At 44.9% G+C, this 18,022-nt stretch overlaps 1 long non-coding RNA gene across 6 annotated transcripts in view; it reads left to right on the top strand.

Annotated features, from left to right (window-relative positions):
- LOC128099098 (uncharacterized) overlaps nt 1-16,551 on the top strand; it is a 28,997-nt gene extending 12,446 nt beyond the window's left edge. Inside the window, exons 1-3 of one of the 6 annotated variants that reach the window (XR_008214425.1) lie at nt 882-4,587; nt 6,440-6,728; nt 13,992-16,551. This is a non-coding gene — a long non-coding RNA (uncharacterized LOC128099098). Of the gene's footprint in view, nt 1-881; nt 4,588-6,435 lie in introns of those variants that run through there. The other 5 variants (XR_008214428.1, XR_008214427.1, XR_008214429.1 and 2 more) reach the window with 5 other exon arrangements.
- The last annotated feature ends 1,471 nt before the right edge of the window (nt 16,552-18,022 follow it).

The following is an 18,022-nucleotide window of genomic DNA, read 5'->3' as shown; positions in this document are numbered from 1 at the left end:
ATCAGATGAAACAGAAGACAGCAAAGCTCGTAGCAGGCAAGGCTCCCGATGCTCGAAGGCTTTAAAGGATGGCTGACGTTAAACTGTGTTTTAGAATGCAACTCAGGAATTTGAAGTTGTCAGATTAACTGCTGTATTTACTGGTCTGTCTGATTAGGTGAGCGTAACTTATATTCCCTCTTGGAAACCTAAATAGCAACCACTTCCTACCAAAACAGTGCTGAGAACAAAGGCCCTATTCACAGGGCAGTGGGCATTGCTCTGTGGGCCTTTGCATCTGAAGCACCATGGTTACCAAGCACCTTCTTCTGAAAGGTGAAGCTCTTTTTTTTTTTGAAGTGTACATGTAACAGGCACACACAAAATCTCACCACACACCAAACGTATTACATCAACGTCACAAGGAGGAGGGTTTTACTTAGTTTTTTGGTACTGCAGCCTTCTTTCCAGGGATCTAGTGAAAAATGACTGTGGTCATTTCTGAAGGATGTCAGACCAAGGAAAAGCCATGTTGGTGGATTGCCTGGTCTCATCATTGTAACTCCGTGCAAACACTGTCAGGTTGGGTACCTGTGTTTTGCATCTATGAGCATTGCTTTGAGATTCTTCCTAGGCTGGCCTCCACTGACATAAACAGCAGGATCTTCCACCTTCCACTTGTTACTATTTTAGCTTACATTTTAAAATCAATCACTTAGTAATTAACCAGGGTGTGTGTGCACTTGAGCTTGTGTGGATGCAGAGGCCAGAGGACGCCGCAGGTGTCATTCGTCAGGTGCTTTCCATCTTTTGTTTTTTTGGAGACAGAGTTTCTCACTGGCCCAGAGCTTGCCAAGTAAACTAGGCTGGCCAGCCAGTGAGTACCAGGTATTCATTTACAAGTACGTTCCCCTTTACCTGGCTTTTAAAAATGTGGGTTCTGAGTATGGAATCTGTCCTGGGGAATTTTTGTGTCAACTTGACATGAGCTAGAGTTATTTGAGAGAAGGGAACTTCAACTGAGAAAATGCCTCCCTAAAATCAGACTGTAGGCAAGCCTGTAGGGCATTTTCTTAATTAGTGACTGATGTGGGAGGGCCCAGCACATTGTGGGTGGTACCATCCTTAGCCTGGTGGTCCTGGGGTTCTAAAAGAGAGCAGGCTGAGTAATCTATGGAGAGCAAGCCAGCAAGCAGCACCCCTCCATGGCCTCTTCATCAGTTCCTACCTTCAGGTTCCTGTTCTGTTTGAGTTCCTGCCCTGACTTCCTTTGATGATGAACAGAGATGTAGAAAGGTAATCAAAATAAACCCTTTCCTCCCCAGCTGACTTTGGGTAACCTTAACTAAGGCAGATCCCACCCAGGTCCTCATATGCAAGCGTTTAACTGACCAAGCTACCTCCCTAACTCCAACAGCTTACACTTTAGAGGCTGGATGCCTGCTGTCTTGGCCTTGGTGGCTTCAGTGGCCACATGGAGGAGGAAAAAGGACAGCATCTTGGAGAAGATGATCCTTAAGCTGACCCCTAAAGACAGGGGCTGGGGCGGGAATTCCAACTACAGTGATTATATGAACAAAAGGTTGGGGGAACACAGCCCCCCATCTCCAACCCCCCACCCCTCCGCAGGAAGCTCCAATCCCTGAGCCATTTAGTATAGGTTTGGGCTGAAGTGAGACAGAGCCGCTCCCCAGCGCCGCTCCTGTCCCAGGCTGAACATCTGCTCTCCATCCTGTGCTCCTGGGACTGTAAAGTTTGAAGGCACCGAGGGGTGGGAGGCCAGCTAAAAACTGCCCAGTCTGCATAAACCATTCTGCCCAGGAACTGAAAGGTCAGCTCCGCATTCAGGGTCCCAGAGCATGTCTCTTGACTCCACTTTTTTTTTTTTCATTTTTCCTCAGTTTATCAGCTATTTTGTTTGAATTTACCAGAAATTCACTCAAGAGCTTACTTTTCTGGGAAACTCAGTGTGTCATTGGTTGGGAGAAGTCACCCTGTCACCCACAGAGACGACACATACCAATTATAAAATAGGAGTTTTCAAAGGGTGAGTGTGTGACAGCTTCAGCTTGTGAGTATTTGGAGAACAGAGGCCTTAGGGGTTTACACTCAAGAACGTCCTCCAAGGTTGGTGGGCACTGTGAAAAGTTATACAGTGAAACTTTCCAAAATGAGGTAAGTGCTCTCCAGCCTCCCGCTCCGGCTGCCCCCATCTGAGTGACCTCAGAAGGAGACATTTGCACAAGGCAGAAGCTCTTAGAGTTGTACATGCCAGAAAAGCTGATCCTCAAACTGATGGCGGCCTCTAGTCTGGTGGCTGGCAGGACAGTTAGGGAATTTTCCAGGACTCCAACCTGTCTCTTGCTTTGTTTAGTTTTTGGAGGCAAGATCTCCACTGGCCTTTAATCCCACAGTCCCTTGCTGTGGCCTCTGGGTCCTACAGTCCCAGCACACATCTGGTCTAACTCCACACTTGTAACTTTCTTCAACGGAGAATCACAGTGGGGTAGAATGGAGGCGGGTGGGTTAGGTGAGCCTGAACTGGTTGGAGAATGCTATTTTAAGAGCTTATACCTGTGCGTCCATGCTTTGGTACTCCTGGAAACAGAATGAGCGGAAGCAAGTTGGCTAACCTGGATAATCATCCTGTGTCAGAACATAGTTCAAGAATAGAGCCATGGGAGGGGAATTCTGAGCTTGTGAGAAAACTCCAAGAAAATAAGAGTCAGTTGTTCTTGGAATGTGCTTTCATGCCCCTCCCACGTGTATTGCACCAGAGTGAGTTTACTTCAAATTATTCATTACGCCTGGCTATTGTTATTTGTTTACAAACCTCTGTGGAAGAACATGTTTTAGCCACGTGCAGCTCATCCTTGTGATTATATACAGCCTGAACACATGAGAACTTTCTTAACACTCAGGTGACCTTTCTTAACCCTCAGGGTATAAGTTGTCTGATGCTCTGAGTAAAGCTGGCCATTACATGAGACTTTAGTCCACCTCATTTTTAGGTTCCATTCTCCCAAGTTCCACTGCCTCTAGAGCAGCAAACTATCCTAAATGGGCGATGGACTTGATCAAAACACAGTATGTGAGTGTATAAAATTCTCAGATAATATAGAAAACCTTTGTAGCAGTTTTCTCCAAAGATAGAAGTTCAGTTCAGTGCCTGCCACCTGCTAGACACAGATGGAGGGTTCACAGTTGGATGTCTGCATCATGTGCTCTCATGGAATCTGTGGCCTGTGTCATGCCACCAGCAATTATTAGGAACATCACAAAGCAAGTAGAATCTGTGGGCGGACATGGAAGAGAAGGTGGATGCATGACTGATAAAGTGTGCAGATACTTTCAGGATAAGGCCCTATCATCATGGAGGACTCTCTCTTGGGATGTGGGCCACCTCCGAGTGCAGTAAGATGGGTCTGAGCTGGCTCTGTGCGGGGTTGCCTACAAGTGGACACCCTGGAAAGTCTGCCAGCCCCAGCATCTTATTATTGAGCCACTCATCTCATAGGTAGAGTCCATATTTCAACCTTGGCCTCTTGTGGTAGAGGGATGATTCACATAGATAGTGGTAATTCCACTCAGTGAGTGCTTGATTTCATCTTCCTTGATACCAGGAGTGGAAAAATGTGCCACACGTTTTAAAGCAAACAGGCTTCTTTCCACAGTGGACAGAGAATGCTGTTAGGCAGAGGAAACACAATATCTGCTTTTCATAGGGAGAGATGATGCCTGCAGAAGACTTTAATTCATACTCCCTGTGTGCCAGAGCCCAGGCTGAGACACGGCAGTGTTTCAATGCTCTCAATTAGGTCATAGTTTCCACCCTGGATGACTTCATCCCTATGAAAACAGAATTAATAGAATTCCACACTATATTGAGGGTAGGGATTATAGAAAATTCAAAGATATATCATGCTCAGCAGGCTAAATAATTGTGACATTGAGCTGGGAAAATCACACTTCTATGGCAAGTTCTTCTTGGGTGTTATTTGATAAAAAGTTTTCCCCAGCTTTCCAGGAGGGTGAAAGGGAAGTATTACCATGTGGGCTGGGATGTAAATTCCATTCCCTGCTTGCTTTGAGCTTTTTCTTTTGAAAATATAAGTATGTAAGTGTTGAGCTAGATCAGAGGCATGCTGTGAGTTCTGTCTACCTCTCACTGGGTCTGCTTTGTTGGGTGTTGGTGTAGTGTTATGCTGACACCCAGCAGTCTGAGGCTTGGAGAGAATGCAATCTGAGACCTTAGGAAGAAGTCCATTCCTTCCAAAGAGTGCCGGAAGTTAGCCATGAATGCGCACTCCAAGGTCATGTGAGAATGTGGGCTGCTTGTCCTTATAGGAATTAGGGTTGATCAGTTGGTTTACAGAGAAACCATCTACTAGGGACAAAGTTGTGGTCCAAAGAACCAGGAAGGCAGATTGCTGTGTTGGAAGACTGGGGGGTTTGAAGAACTTACTTTTGGCTCTTTTTGACCTTTGTACAGCTTCTCATGTGCGATGGTTTGATGTGTTCATTCCCCAAACAGAGGAACAGGCACACGGACCTGCCTGCAGAAGGTACATTACACAGAAGCCTCCTGTTGACAAATGGGAATGCACGGTATTTTCATTCTGTTGTGCTCTCTTTACAATCACATTTGTGGCATTCAATGGTCGCAGTGTTGAGATTTGCGCTCCTTTTAAAAAGAGCCCAGTGAGTAAGCCTTCCCTCTGGGACGATTACAGCTGGAAAAATGGAGGGTCTGAGAGAGGCTGAGTGCAAATGCATGGCAGGTGAGCCAGCACAATTTAATCACATAATATATCTTATAATCGATCCCTAGGAATTCATGTTTGCTTTGAATCTGCCTACTAGATAGGCAGTAAAGATAGAGAAATGGCTGGCAGAGGTTTCTGATACATAGAGCCGAGTGTGTATGAGCTTAATCAACTAAGGAGGAGGCAGCAGCTGTTCAAAAGAGTTCCAGGAAGAGCGAGGTGCAGGTGGGAGATTTTAAATCTTGACACACTGATAAGATTTCAGCAAAGCTTCAAAGCCTGTTAAAAAAAGAATAAAACAATGACCTACATTGCCAGTATTTCTTTGAAACCCCAATCTGTTGCTGAAACCCAGCAAACCCAGCCCACTTTGTGAGCTTGAGTAAACACATTCTTCAGGGCCATCAAAGATTATGTTATAGTGCAAGGGCCTTCCTTTGTGACTTTAGAGTCCTCCATGAGTGTTTTATGAATGTTTGTGGCTATAGAATATCTTTCATGGAGCCACCCAAACCAAACACTTCTGGCAATCTCTAAACATTCAGCATGTGACAAAGTAGAGTCCTGGGTTCAGGCATGTCACTCAGCCCTTCTTGGGGTGAGTGGCAGATCAATAGCTTGCTCTTCTGGGGCACCTGCTTACAGGAGGAGTTCGGAGTATCGGGGAAATAACCATTCCACAAACAAACGAGGAAGCTCAGCAAAGAGTTCTTGACCCTTGGCAGTTGGTCAGCCTGGTCAGAGGAGCAGAGAGCGGAGGACTGCATCTCCCTGCAGCCTGTGAGAGGGCTCGCATCTCCCTGCAGTCTGTGAGAGGGCTTGCATCACCATGCAGTCTGTGAGAGGGCTCGCATCTCCCTGCAGTCTGTGAGAGGGCTCGCATCTCCCTGCAGTCTGTGAGAGGGCTCGCATCTCCCTGCAGCCTGTGAGAGGGCTTGCATCTCCCTGCAGTCTGTGAGAGGGCTTGCATCACTATGCAGTCTGTGAGAGGGCTTGCATCTCCCTGCAGTCTGTGAGAGGGCTTGCATCTCCCTGCAGTTAGCTGCAGTGAAGTGACGATCCTGTGAATTGAGCTGCTGGGGAAGGTGTCCGGGTGAGTTTTGTGGTTGTAGAGATGAATGTTATACAGAGAAGTAAGTTCTCCATGTCTCTGAATTGCAGTTGCTCTTACACTCTGTGAATGTTTCCAACAGAAAGAAAACTCTGTCTTGTTAGTGGTCCCTCCATGCTCTCTTGCTCTCTCTCTTTCCATTCAAGGTTTAGTTTATTTTTAACTGTGTGTCTGTGTGTGGGCATGTGCTGTGAGTGGAGGTGTACTCACAACCATTGAGTCACCTCTCTAGTTCCTCCATGGCACCCCTAAAACTAGGAATTCTATTGAAAATAGATCAATAATAAAACTAGGTTCACTCTCAAGTTAATAATTCCTGAATCTGCAGTGTTGGGTATCAGGCTGGAGACCTAGATGATGCTATGTAAACCAGCAGACAGCCTGTTGGCACAATTCCCTCTTATGTGAGGGAGGTCAGTAGTGTGTGTGTGTGTGTGTGTGTGTGTGTGTGTGTGTGTGTGTGTCCGCGCGCACGCGCGCGTGCTGGTGTATGTGTTAGTGTGTCTGTGAGGCCAGAGGTCAACCTCTGCCTTCTTGCTTCAGCAGCTGCCTCAGTTGACATCTTCCTTCTCTTTTGAGGCAGGACTGCTCAGTGGCCTAGAACTCATCACTCTGGTTATAACGGCTGGACAGCGAACCCTGGGAATCCACATGCCTGTCTCCACCTCCCCAGCACTGAGATTACAAGAGCATGCCACGCCACAGCTTTTTAATGTGGTGCCTAGGGATCAAACCCACGTTCTCATGCTTGCACAACAAACTCTTCACCAACTGAGTGACCTCCTGTGCCATCCTCTTGCTCTCAATGCCCTCAATGGAACTGAAATGAACTGCTCACATAATGGATGGTGAATTGGTTTCTTCAGGATCTAGTGAGTTAAATAAAAGCACTTCATAGAAACTTCTATGATGATGTTTGACCCAATATCTAGGTACTATGGTCCAGTCAAATAAACACTTAAAACAATCATTGTGTAGTGACTAAAAACAGTGTAAGAATTGGGGTGGGTGATTTCCCAGGGATGCTGAGTGCTGGGACACTTACAGCACACAGTAGCTGGGGAAACACATCTTGTCCCTTTTTTACTGGTAATGAGAAGTTGTCTGAAAGTCACTTAGAGTAGATTTTGTACCCAAAAGAAAAGAGTGTCATGGGAAGAAGGGAGGCAGGCTGGAAATTTACATCAGGAGATGGCCATCTATCTATTATTGTATAGCATGTAAGCATGTCTATGAATCCACCAAGCATTGACTCCACATTTGAAGTAAGTAAACCATTTCTAAATAAAGCCAGTTGCATGAAAAATCAAATAAACACTCAAAATATGGTCTCTATAAAAGTCTGTTTACAGGCATCCAGGAGGTAGAGGCAGAAGGATCAGAGGCTTAGGGTCATCTTGGATCGTATAGCAAGCTCAATGCCAGCCTGGGCTAAATGAGACTGTTTCAAAACAAAAACAAAACAAAACAAAACAAAATAAAAATATTCAAAACAAAAATACTCAAAATAAAGTCCCCAAACAAAAAACATATTTAGTTCCTACTGTCATGGAGTCCATTGCCACTTCCTGGCTAGTTATTCCCCTTGGTGTGGAGGGTAGAGTTTTGCATGCTTTCTTTGCATGAAAGATAGAAACTAAGAGCATGGATTGTGCTTGGTGCAATCTCACAGGTGGAGAACGCGATGTCGCTGTATGTGAGTTCTCTGGATTGTTTAGACATGAGAAGTATTGAGGCTATGGCCACTGTCTTGCATGAGTGAAGCTAACTGCAGCTGGTGAACTTTCTCTCTCTTCCTTACATGTACATATAATGCACAGGGTATGATCTTGACTGATACTTACTATCAATGGCTAGTTCTTAGTTGTGTTTTTATTTACATATATGTGTGCCTGTCTGTGTAAGTATATGTCATGTGTGTATGGGTACCCTCTGATGCAGGAAGAGGGTGTCAGATCCTCTGCAGCTAGAGTTACAGGTGGTTGTGAGCCACCCAACATGGGTACTGGGAACCAACTTGGGTCTTCTGCAAGATCAGCAAGTGCTATTAACCCATGAGTTATCTCCCCAGTCCCACCTACATATACATGTACACACATAATATACACACATGTATGTAAACGTATGTATGCATTTAACATAGTTTCTATGTACCCTTTGTGATAACTTCTAGGAATATCACATAGTGGTCATGTTTTACCTTGTATATAAATTTTTGTTTGTTTGTTTGTTGCTGTCTTTTGAGACAGGGTTTCTCTGTGTTGCACCAAAGGGCTTAAAAGAGATAACACAGAGCCCTCCTTTAAATAGATCAGAAAGGAAATTGCTGAGGTGTTGATATTTGGCCCTTAGGGCCAATGCATGAAGAGATTCTGACAGAGGAGAGAGCTACCTGAAGCCCTTTGTGGCATAGGATGAGGACTTGGTTCATTAAAAACAAAAATCAAACCACTGGAGAGATGGCTCACAGTTAGGGGTGCTTGCTGCTCTTCTGAGGGCCCAAATTTGGCTCCTAGCACCCATGTTGGGCAACTTAGAACCACCTGTAGCTTCAGCTCTGAGGGATCTGATGCCCGCTTCTGGTCTCCAATGCCCTGCGAACACTGCAGGTACCCATACAGACAGACACAGACCAGAGATGCTATGAGCTGAGACCTGGAAATAATCACAAGGGCTTCGGAGTACCCTCAATGATCTATGAGAAGACAGGGCAGTGGAATGATACCAGATGAGGGTGAGAATTGGATAAGGCCATTATCACTGCTGGCTAAACATGGCTTGAACAGGGTAACAGGTAACAGGAGTGATGGACTCAACTGAAGAGAGTCCATGAAATGAGATGAAGAGGGGCTTGTCTAAGGAGGTGGACAAAGAGATACAATGAAACCCAACATATCTAAATAACATTTATTCAGAAATAGCTTTGATAACACATGCTGTTGAACAGATGGGAGGTGTAAGGAAGTATAAAACTCAGGATGACATCTATATGTCTCTCTTGAGCAACTGGGAAGCTGATGGATGTCTGCTGTGAAGAAGACTTGCCTAGGATGTGGGAACAAGCCCCAAGGGTTAAACCCAGGGTTTCCTTTTAGATTTGTTATGTTTAAAATGTTTGTAGAACATCTCATGTAAATAAGCAAAGCAGAAAATCCAGTGCACCCACAGAACCTGAGGAGGCAGAGAGCAATGTACACAAAGCTTTCTTTGGAGCAATTCGTATATGAAGAAGAGGAGAAACATGGGGCAACGGGAGGATGGATATGTGATTTTATTATATTTGTTCATGTCAGGACCTCACTATGTAGTCTCTGCTGGTTGAACTTACTACATAGATCAGGCTGGCCTTGAACTCAGGGAGTTGTCCACCTCTGCCACCCAAATTCTGGGCGTAAAGACATGTCATCACAGCTGAATTGATACTGTTTATAATGGTACAAACCAAGGTGAATAGTTCCTGCTACCATTGCATTTGGATGTATAAGAAAGCAACAACTAACTGTGTGTGTGTGTGTGTGTGTGTGTGTATGTGTGTGTGTGTGTGTGTGTGTGTGTGTGTGTAGTCTGAGGACAGCCACAGCTGTCATTCCTAGGTAGCACCCGTCTTGATTTTTGAGACAGGCTCTTTCACTGGCCTGGAAATCAAATAGGCTAGGCTAGACAGTCAGGGAACCCCAGGGATCCAGCTGCCATGCTGGATGTTTTTTTTCATTGGGTTCTGGGGATTGAATTCAGGTCTCAACGTCACAGAGCAAGCACTTTATTGACTGCACTAGCACACTCTGTCCCAACAAAAAGTTTGTTATTTAAGTTTTTTTACACTTATTTACACATACATGTGCACACCTGCCTGTGTGTGTGTGTGTGTGTGTGTGTGTGTGTGTGTGTGTGTGTGTGTGTGTGTGTGCGCGCGCGTGACCATGCCACAGCCTGTGTGTGGAGGTCAGGGGACAACCCACAGGAGTCTGTCCTGTCTTCCTACAATGTGGGTTCCAGGGATGGAATTTAGGTTGTCAGCCTTGGTGGCAGGAACCTTCACCCTCTGAACCATATCGCCACCCAACCAGCAATTCTTAAGCTAGTAGAGAAGTCAGAGTGGAATCCACATGGTTGCAGTACAAGGTGGTTTCTGGTATGACTCATGGAAAAGTCGATAATGAGCATTATAATACGCTTTCCCTCTTGGACTCTAAGCCAGTTTGAGCACATTGTTCAAGGTTTAATGGAATACTTCAACCCATGAGGTGCTTAAAGTCATTGGTGGGTAACCTTTCAGGGAGGGAGAGGTCTTTACTGAGCAAGTAATTCAAACCACAGTGTTTCTTAAAAGAAAATGTCAGTGTCCACTTAATTTCTTGGCTCTCCCTTTTGAGTGTGGGATGTCCGTTGATCTGCCTCAAGAGGCGTGGATGGCAGGAACTCCCTCTCCACCCTTTATAAAAACCAGTCTGCTACATTACACTATGTATAATACAACGGCTTGTACCATTCAAGACACCAGGCTGTCATGATTTCCTGTGCTGATTTTAAAACAGCCCTTCTATAGATAAAATTTCCCTCCCTTGATTCCATCTCCATCATTGTAAGTATTTTCTCATTTTTCAAAACTTGAATTTAATCCTACATTTGGACACAGGGCGAAAACTTACACTTACACAAACCTTCCTTTATCTGCCTTAGGATTGTTTTTAGGAAACGCCAAGATGTGGCAGAGGAAACATGGCATGGTGTAGCTTCCAGGCTGGAGCCTGTAAGGAGTCCTTGGCAGTCTTCTGTCATCCATTCCCGGGATTGCTCCTGTCAGCTCCTTGTCCCTGTTGGTCCTGGGGTCTTCTGTGCCTCCTCTGAGAACCTCTGGGTTACCTGGGAAGCATTCTGCTAAGACCTGGGCTGCAGTAGATGCCACCAGGCTGCTTTGGGTCACTTCCCTGAATCACCGGAAGAGCCTTTATGCTGTGGGATGGTCTTGATGTCAAATGTGTTGCTCTGATTGGTCAATAAATAAAACACTGATTGGCCAGTGGCCAGGCAGGAAGTATAGGTGGGACAAGGAGAGAGGAGAATTCTGGGAAGTGGAAGGCTGAGTGAGGGAGACACTGCCAGCCGCCACGATGACAAGCAGCATGTGAAGATGCCGGTAAGCCACGAGCCATGTGGCAAGGTATAGATTTATAGAAATGGATTAATTTAAGATGTAAGAACTAGATAGCTAGAAGCTTGAGCCATTAGGCCAAACAGTTTAAATAATATAAGCGTCTGTGTGTTTATAAGTGGGCTGTTGGACTGCCGGGTTTGGCGGGACCGGAGAGAAAACTCTCCAGCTCCCCCTTTAGTGCCTGGAGCTTCATGTTCCCATCTTGTTGGAAGGGGAGAGTATTTGTTGTATTATGTACTTCGTTTCCTCTTCTAAACTTGTGGCTATGGCCCAACCTAAACCTTATAGCTCCTAAAAAGCAACTTTAATGAAATGTGATCTGCATACCCCACAACTCCCATGCTCAGGCATGGTTCCTGGGTTTTTGAGATAGTCACAGAATCACTCAGCCGTCACCTTCAATCTAAACTGTTGAAACTCTCCAAAGTCAAAGGCTGAGTTTTTTTGTTTCTTTGCTGACACTGAGAAGGTGCATGGAGAAGAGAGAGGATAGTATAATGGTTTCCATGTTGGAAAATAGGAAGAAGTGACAAGATACAGCTCATCTGCTCCACGGTCAGACCCGTGTTGTCCTGCACTACAGGCAACTACGTGTGACTGCTCCAAGAAGCATGGTTGTTTATTTGTAGAAAATCCTAAGCTTTCTCTACTTTGTCTTATTTGAAATTGGTTATACAGCTGGAGAGACAGCAAAGTAGCTAGGAGTGCTCACTTCTCTTCCAGAGGGCCTGAGTACAGTTCAGGGACGCTGTTTTTCTCTTCTGGCCATTTTGGGTACTGCACACACATGATACACATAAAATCATACTGCAAATCATTCATACACATGAATTTAAAAATAAATCTTAAGAACTTGGTTGTGTAATTTCCTTTTACACAGCTCATCTGTACTCAGAAAAGGTTGCTTCCTAGTGGAGCTTTCTTTCCAACTCCATCTGCACGCTGGTGAATTGTAAGACTTGTTTTCATCTTATACTCCTTTGTTCTTCTTTACTTAAAATTTAACAACTGTTTTCTTATATAGACAGGTGGTGACATCTTATTGGTAATATAGTTTGGCTTAGGGCAAAGTTCACTCTGGGGTTAAGGTTTGTGTGGGGGCTTCCTGTGGGGTCACTGCCATTGGTCCAGGGCTTGCAAAGCTATTGAGCTCATCACCCACACCATTTCCTAGTGCGGAACTCACCAGCTGTGGCCTTAGTACATGGACTTGGAAGTTATGTCTAGCATTGTGGCATGGTGGCAGTGTTTGCTAAATAATTCAATGCGTAGCTGGATCCTGACCCTTCCCAACAATTTGTTAGCATTCACATATATGGATTTGATTTATACAGATTTCTTAATTTTTTTTATGTTTGTGTGTGTGTGTGTGTGTGTGTGTGTGTGTGTGTGTGTGTGTGTGTGTGTTCATGCCTGTGCAGGAAGGACCCTGTGGAGAACAGAAGAGGGCATTGGGTTCCCTGGGTCTGGAGTTAAAGATGGTTGTGAACTGCCTTGTGGGTGCTGTGAATTAAACCCGGGTCCTCTGGAAGAGCAGCCAAAGCTCTTAAACCACTGGGCCATCTCTCCAGCCCTAAATTTGTTTGAATTAATTTTTCAGTTAGTGTACCAAATAGTGGGCTGCACTAGGAGAAGCTTCCTGCGTGTGTGCCATTGTGTTTTGCTTATATTTGCACCCCTACACCCTCTCTTGTTTTCAGCTTGCGGTTCCCTTCCTTCTTCCACACTCCCCTATGCTGGCATGTCCTATATACATGTGTGTAAGCATATATATATGTATATAATTGTATGCATAATTAAATTATATTCTCATAGGAAAGAAAACAAGATATTTCAAGTAGATTAGTCACAGAGTATGTGTCTTACATGCACAAAGTTCTGGCTACAATCTCCAGCATTGCAAAAAAAAAATGTGATTTATTACAGTGTGACACCTTGTTGGGCTGGAGTGTGGTGTAAGAGTGGCCATGGAAACTGCGCTCCTCCCCATTCCTTCCGCTCTGTTTCTCCCATCATGCTCTATGGGAGTTTATCCTTTACCCAGAGTTCTTATGGCATAAAACTGAAGAGCCCAGGTCTCAGTTAGTGTACCGCATTCCTGGCCCCGAGTTCCCTCTCTGCTGACCGTGCATGGGGAGCTAACAGAATGAAAGAGCATCTGTCTGTCCAGCGAGCTCTTTGTTCATTTTGCTTGAGGAAGGAAGACGAGGAAAGAAGGGAAAAGAAATCCTAGCCCAAGCGCCAGTCGGGTGTTTTCCTGGATCCTTAGGAAACACTCGGCTGTGTCCTGGCTTTCATTCCCCGCTTTACTTTTGTAAAGCGTTGTGGGTGAAGCGTCTGCGCTGTCTGTTTTGCTGGTATTCATTCCTCATGTTTGCCGAGCCTCTGTTACATCTCAGGATAGGAATTCCCTTATGAGCAGCGTGATTAGGAAGGCAACGAGGACTATTAAATATATTTGAATACAGGCGGCAAATTGCCATGCAGCGCTTCTCTGGAGACCACCAAAAGGCATTTTGTGAGCGAGTTGGATCCTGCCAATCACCGCCCTCCATTGCAGCCTTCCTTCACGCCTCCTTTCAATCCTAGCCTCTCGAGTCCCCCTGCGTCTCACCTCAAAAACCTATTTCAATGTCTTAAAGTAAGCAGGTGGGGTGATAAGACAGATCAAAGGCAGCATTGATTCTGGAGACTTCGTTCCTCTGGTCGTTCGGAGCTTCCTACACACACTCCTGTCACAGGGGTTCTGTGCCCCAGTGTCCAACTTCCAGAAGTGAAAATAGTTGCTAGTGCACCCGTGGTTTCTTGAAAGCAATGCAAAGTGTCTGGCGGCCTTCTGATGTGGGCAGCGAGGAATCCATGTTTTATAGCTCATGTAGTGGACAAATGCAGACGCTGAACAGTTTTTTAAGACCTATAATGGAAGAGCAGTAAGGATGCATGTGGATGGAGTGACCCTCTCATTCTCCTCTCTTGTCAGGTGATCCTCACTCTGGTCCCTTGAGAGCACTCCAGGGTGGCCCTTGCTTCACCATGAGGAAGCTAGCTAAGGGTCTTGGAGGTGGGACTCTCAAGGTGCTTCTCAACCGCTGTGTCACCAGCCTCACCATTTCCTCTGCACACCCGGCTGTGACTCACACTGGAGGATGAGAAGACAGACAAGCAAACATGCAAACAGACAGAGCAGGAGAACTTCCTGAGGCGTTTTGAACATTTTCGGTTTAATTTCCCATTTATCAAATATTGCAGTGCCACACGGGAAGTCATGAGAATGTCAAACTAAATAAGCCCTGGGGTGGGGGCGCAAGGACGCCATTGCACATTCTACCTGCTGGTCCCTTAGAGCCCCACGTGTTCCCCTCGCAGCCTGTGGGTGGCCAGTTGCAGGTTTCCATCTTTGCAGCTGTAGTGCCCTCACTTGTCTGTCCTTGACCTCTTGTAAAGTGTTAACACTGTGGAGTTCAGAACAGTATCCTTATTCATTTACAACCTGTTCTTTGAAGGCTGAGAAGATGATCCAGTTAGTGAATTGCTGTGCAAACCTAAAGACTGGGTTTCAGAGCCCTGGCACCCACATTAGGAGTTGGATGTGGCAGCATGGACCTGCAAACTTTTCCCTGGGAAGATGGAGAAAGCAGAATCCCCAGGGCTTTGTCTGCGGCATCAGTGAGTTCCAGTTTTGGTGAGAGACCCTGTCTCAAAAGCCAAGATGGAAAGTGATTAAGAAAGATACCTGATGTCCTCCACACGTATGTGTGCACATAAGAACAAGCCCACACTTACGCACATAAGTACATATGAAAATGTACATAAGACACACATACTCACGCTTTTTATTGCTTTTTTTCCCTAGAAGAATCTGCAGACTTTGGATGGCCAAACAACTGAACAGATGTCTCCAGAAATATAAAAACTGTGGGCACCTGGGGTAGGAGTGGGTATGCACACCCCAACACACTTTGCATTGTATCAGTGATCTCTTATGAATGTTAGATGGTCACTAACCAACAGAGGCAGAAGGAGGAGGTGTCATGGACAGACAGCTGAACTGCTTACAGTGGGGGCGTGTATGCATATGCAGTGGGGAGAGGTCGGACAGCCTCGGAACTGTGCTTTTCCATTGTTATTAAAGTGTGACAGGTGCAAACCGTGCAACAAGCATGGACGAGCAACTTGAAAACTTCCCACACAACTTAGATACCACTGTGCCCAGTGGGTTAGTGAGGAAACATCAGTAGGCCCCAGCAGCCTCACGTGTCTCCCTCCACCCCCCATTGCTGTCTATACCCAGGTTATCATCTCGACTTCAGACTTCACATCCAGTCCCGAGCGGTCTTGACTTGTGTGTCTGCTTTCTTTGTCTCAACACTGTGTCTGTGTGTTTGCATAGGACTGTAGTTTATTTGCTTTCATTTTGTGATGTTCTATCTCATAAATGGGCCTTATCTGATGGCCCCTCCTGTTATGGATGGACTCCCATGTGGCTTTCAGTGGGGACTACTAGACATTTCCGCACTTGCTTCTAGTGGAGACCCACGTATGCTGAATTGCCACGAGTATAAACAGATTATTTCTTACCTGTTTACTGCAATAAACGTGGCTGGCGACTCTGCTATAAAAGCTACACTATTGTGTTGCTTCCTATTTGGTCTTGATTTCTTCTGAACATTCTTTTTCTGTTTCCTGAATTAATGTTCTTCCTAAAGCCAAACTGACTGAAGGAGGAGATGAAATGCAGAGCTCTGGGCTCAGGGGCAGAGGGCGTGCCCTAGACTGTGCTGAGGTGAGGTGCTCTCCCCCAGGGGCCTCATGGCCTTTGAAGGTCAGACCACTGTCTATTGTGTGTTCCTTTGAGTACCTGGTGCCTGTGACCAAAAGTGGTATGCTTTCCAACAAAACTCAACCATTTCTGATTTTCTCACAGTCAAAACACTTTTTAAGGTAGATTAATTTATGTTTGACTCATTGAATTGGGCTTATTTTAATAAGCCATTTTTTTGTATGCAAAGGAGTGCTGACACCAGCAAGTTTTATCATACTGATTACTGTGGAAACATTTATCTATAAATATAAAGCCCTTTAAAGCTTAGCCTTTTATCTTTATAGAGAAAAGCCTGCTTATGTCACTTCTAAGATCCCAGCTTTAATGTAGACACGAGCTATTCTCCTGCCAGACAACACAACCTCAGTACTGGGGCCGTGCAAGCTCTGAGAAGAGGAATTTGTGCTGATACTATTACTTTTTGATGAAATAATAATGCAATAAAAGTATTTAAAGAGACTCACTCAAGCTTAAACTGTGGTATGTTCAATTCCTGTTACTGAATTTAACATTGTGAATGTGTTGCACATCTTTTTCCTTTTTAACACTGATTGTTTTTACATTTTAAGCAAATATGTATATGGGTCTGTGTGTTTGTGAACTTGCAAGCCATCATATGGGCCAAATGGAAGTGATTTGCTTATCAGCCCTTTCCTTTGGTATACTGATGGATTTTTCTTCTTAAAAACTCTTGTAAAAATCAGATGTACTGATGTAATATACGTGTATCATCGCCATTTCTTTGATTTTTCCCTCTTTGCTAAAACTTATTTATTTGACACATGGTCTCATGTAGAGCAGACCAGTTTCCAAGTTGCTCTGTATCTGAGAACCTTGAACTTTTGATTCGATTGGCCTTTCCCCCCAAATGCTGGGATCACAGGCATGTGTCACCATGCCTGGTTTATACTGGGGCATCAAACCCAGGGCTTCCAGCATTGTAGGCAAGCATTCTACCAAACAAGCTTCATTCTCATTCCTAAGGTATGCTCTTTTCAGTAGTAAGAAGTTAGCTGGTTGTGAAGGAGAGAAAGGATTAAAAATCCTCTAGGATCCCTTAGGATCTTTAATCCTAGCACTTGGAAGGCAGAGGCAGGCAGATATTTGTGAGTTTGAGGCCAGCCTTATAATACAAATTGCTAAATGGATATTGGGTTGAAAGCTGAAAGATCAGAGGAATAGAACAAGCCACAGCCACAAGTTCTTACCGCTAGGAAATCCTCAGCCCAAGAGAGAGCTACTTCCTGTATACTCACACCATATATACCTTTCTGTGCCCTGCCATCTCATTTCCTCTTTCCACCCAGCTCTATCACTTCTTGTCTGTCTGTACAGACCTCCAGACCTCTATAGTTAACTGGTGCTGGGATTAAAGGCATGTGCCACCATGTCTGGCTCTGTTCCTGGTATGGCTTTGAACTCACAGAGATCTGGATGAATCTCTGCCTCCCAAATGCTAGGATTAAAGGCATGTGCTACCACTGCCTGGCCCCTGGGTTGAATATAGTGGCTGGCTTTGTCCTCTGATCCCCAGGCAAGCTTTATTCGTTAGAGCACAAATAAAATATCACCACACAGCCTGGTCTACATAGTCAGTTCTAGGTGAACCAGGGCTACATAGTGTGACCCTGTCTCAAAAAAAAAGTTTATGAGGAGAAAAACAGTACAAAATAAGAGGTGAGAGTTTGCCTTTGGTTCTAGGTGCTCAATGCTTTCCTGGACTTTCAGTGGTGACGAGCAACGGAACCATCAAATGATGGAGCCCTGAGCACAGGATCTGTTTTCCTTCACGGAAGCATATCTTTATCTAAACCAAGTAACTTTTGAGTTATTTTTTCCCATTTGGTTGGAAATTTCCGATATTATGGGTATTGCCAGGACAGGGGTGGGGGTTCTGGCACCGGAACATTGTCCTAGCACTGGGAAGTCTGGGGTAGGAGGACCTTGAGTTCAAGGCTATCCAGGGGTTTGTAATACAAGAGTCCAGGCTAGTGTGCACTGCCTAGTCAGACTCTGTCTCATAAAACTCAGTTAAAATAATAGGCAGTTATAAAAACACACAATTTTCTTATCATTTTAATATAAAAACTCTGTTATTGTTGACTAAAGAAACTCCACTGATAATGTGTGAACATCCCATAATGAAACCTACTAGTACACATGAGCTTAAAAAAATCTAATAGATTTTG

This window comes from Peromyscus californicus, unplaced genomic scaffold (genome assembly GCF_007827085.1).
Source record: "Peromyscus californicus insignis strain IS unplaced genomic scaffold, ASM782708v3 Scaffold_6__1_contigs__length_162567912, whole genome shotgun sequence".
NCBI lineage: Eukaryota > Metazoa > Chordata > Mammalia > Rodentia > Cricetidae > Peromyscus > Peromyscus californicus.
Note: the sequence above shows the minus strand (reverse complement) of the source record. Positions and strands in the feature narration are given on the sequence as shown.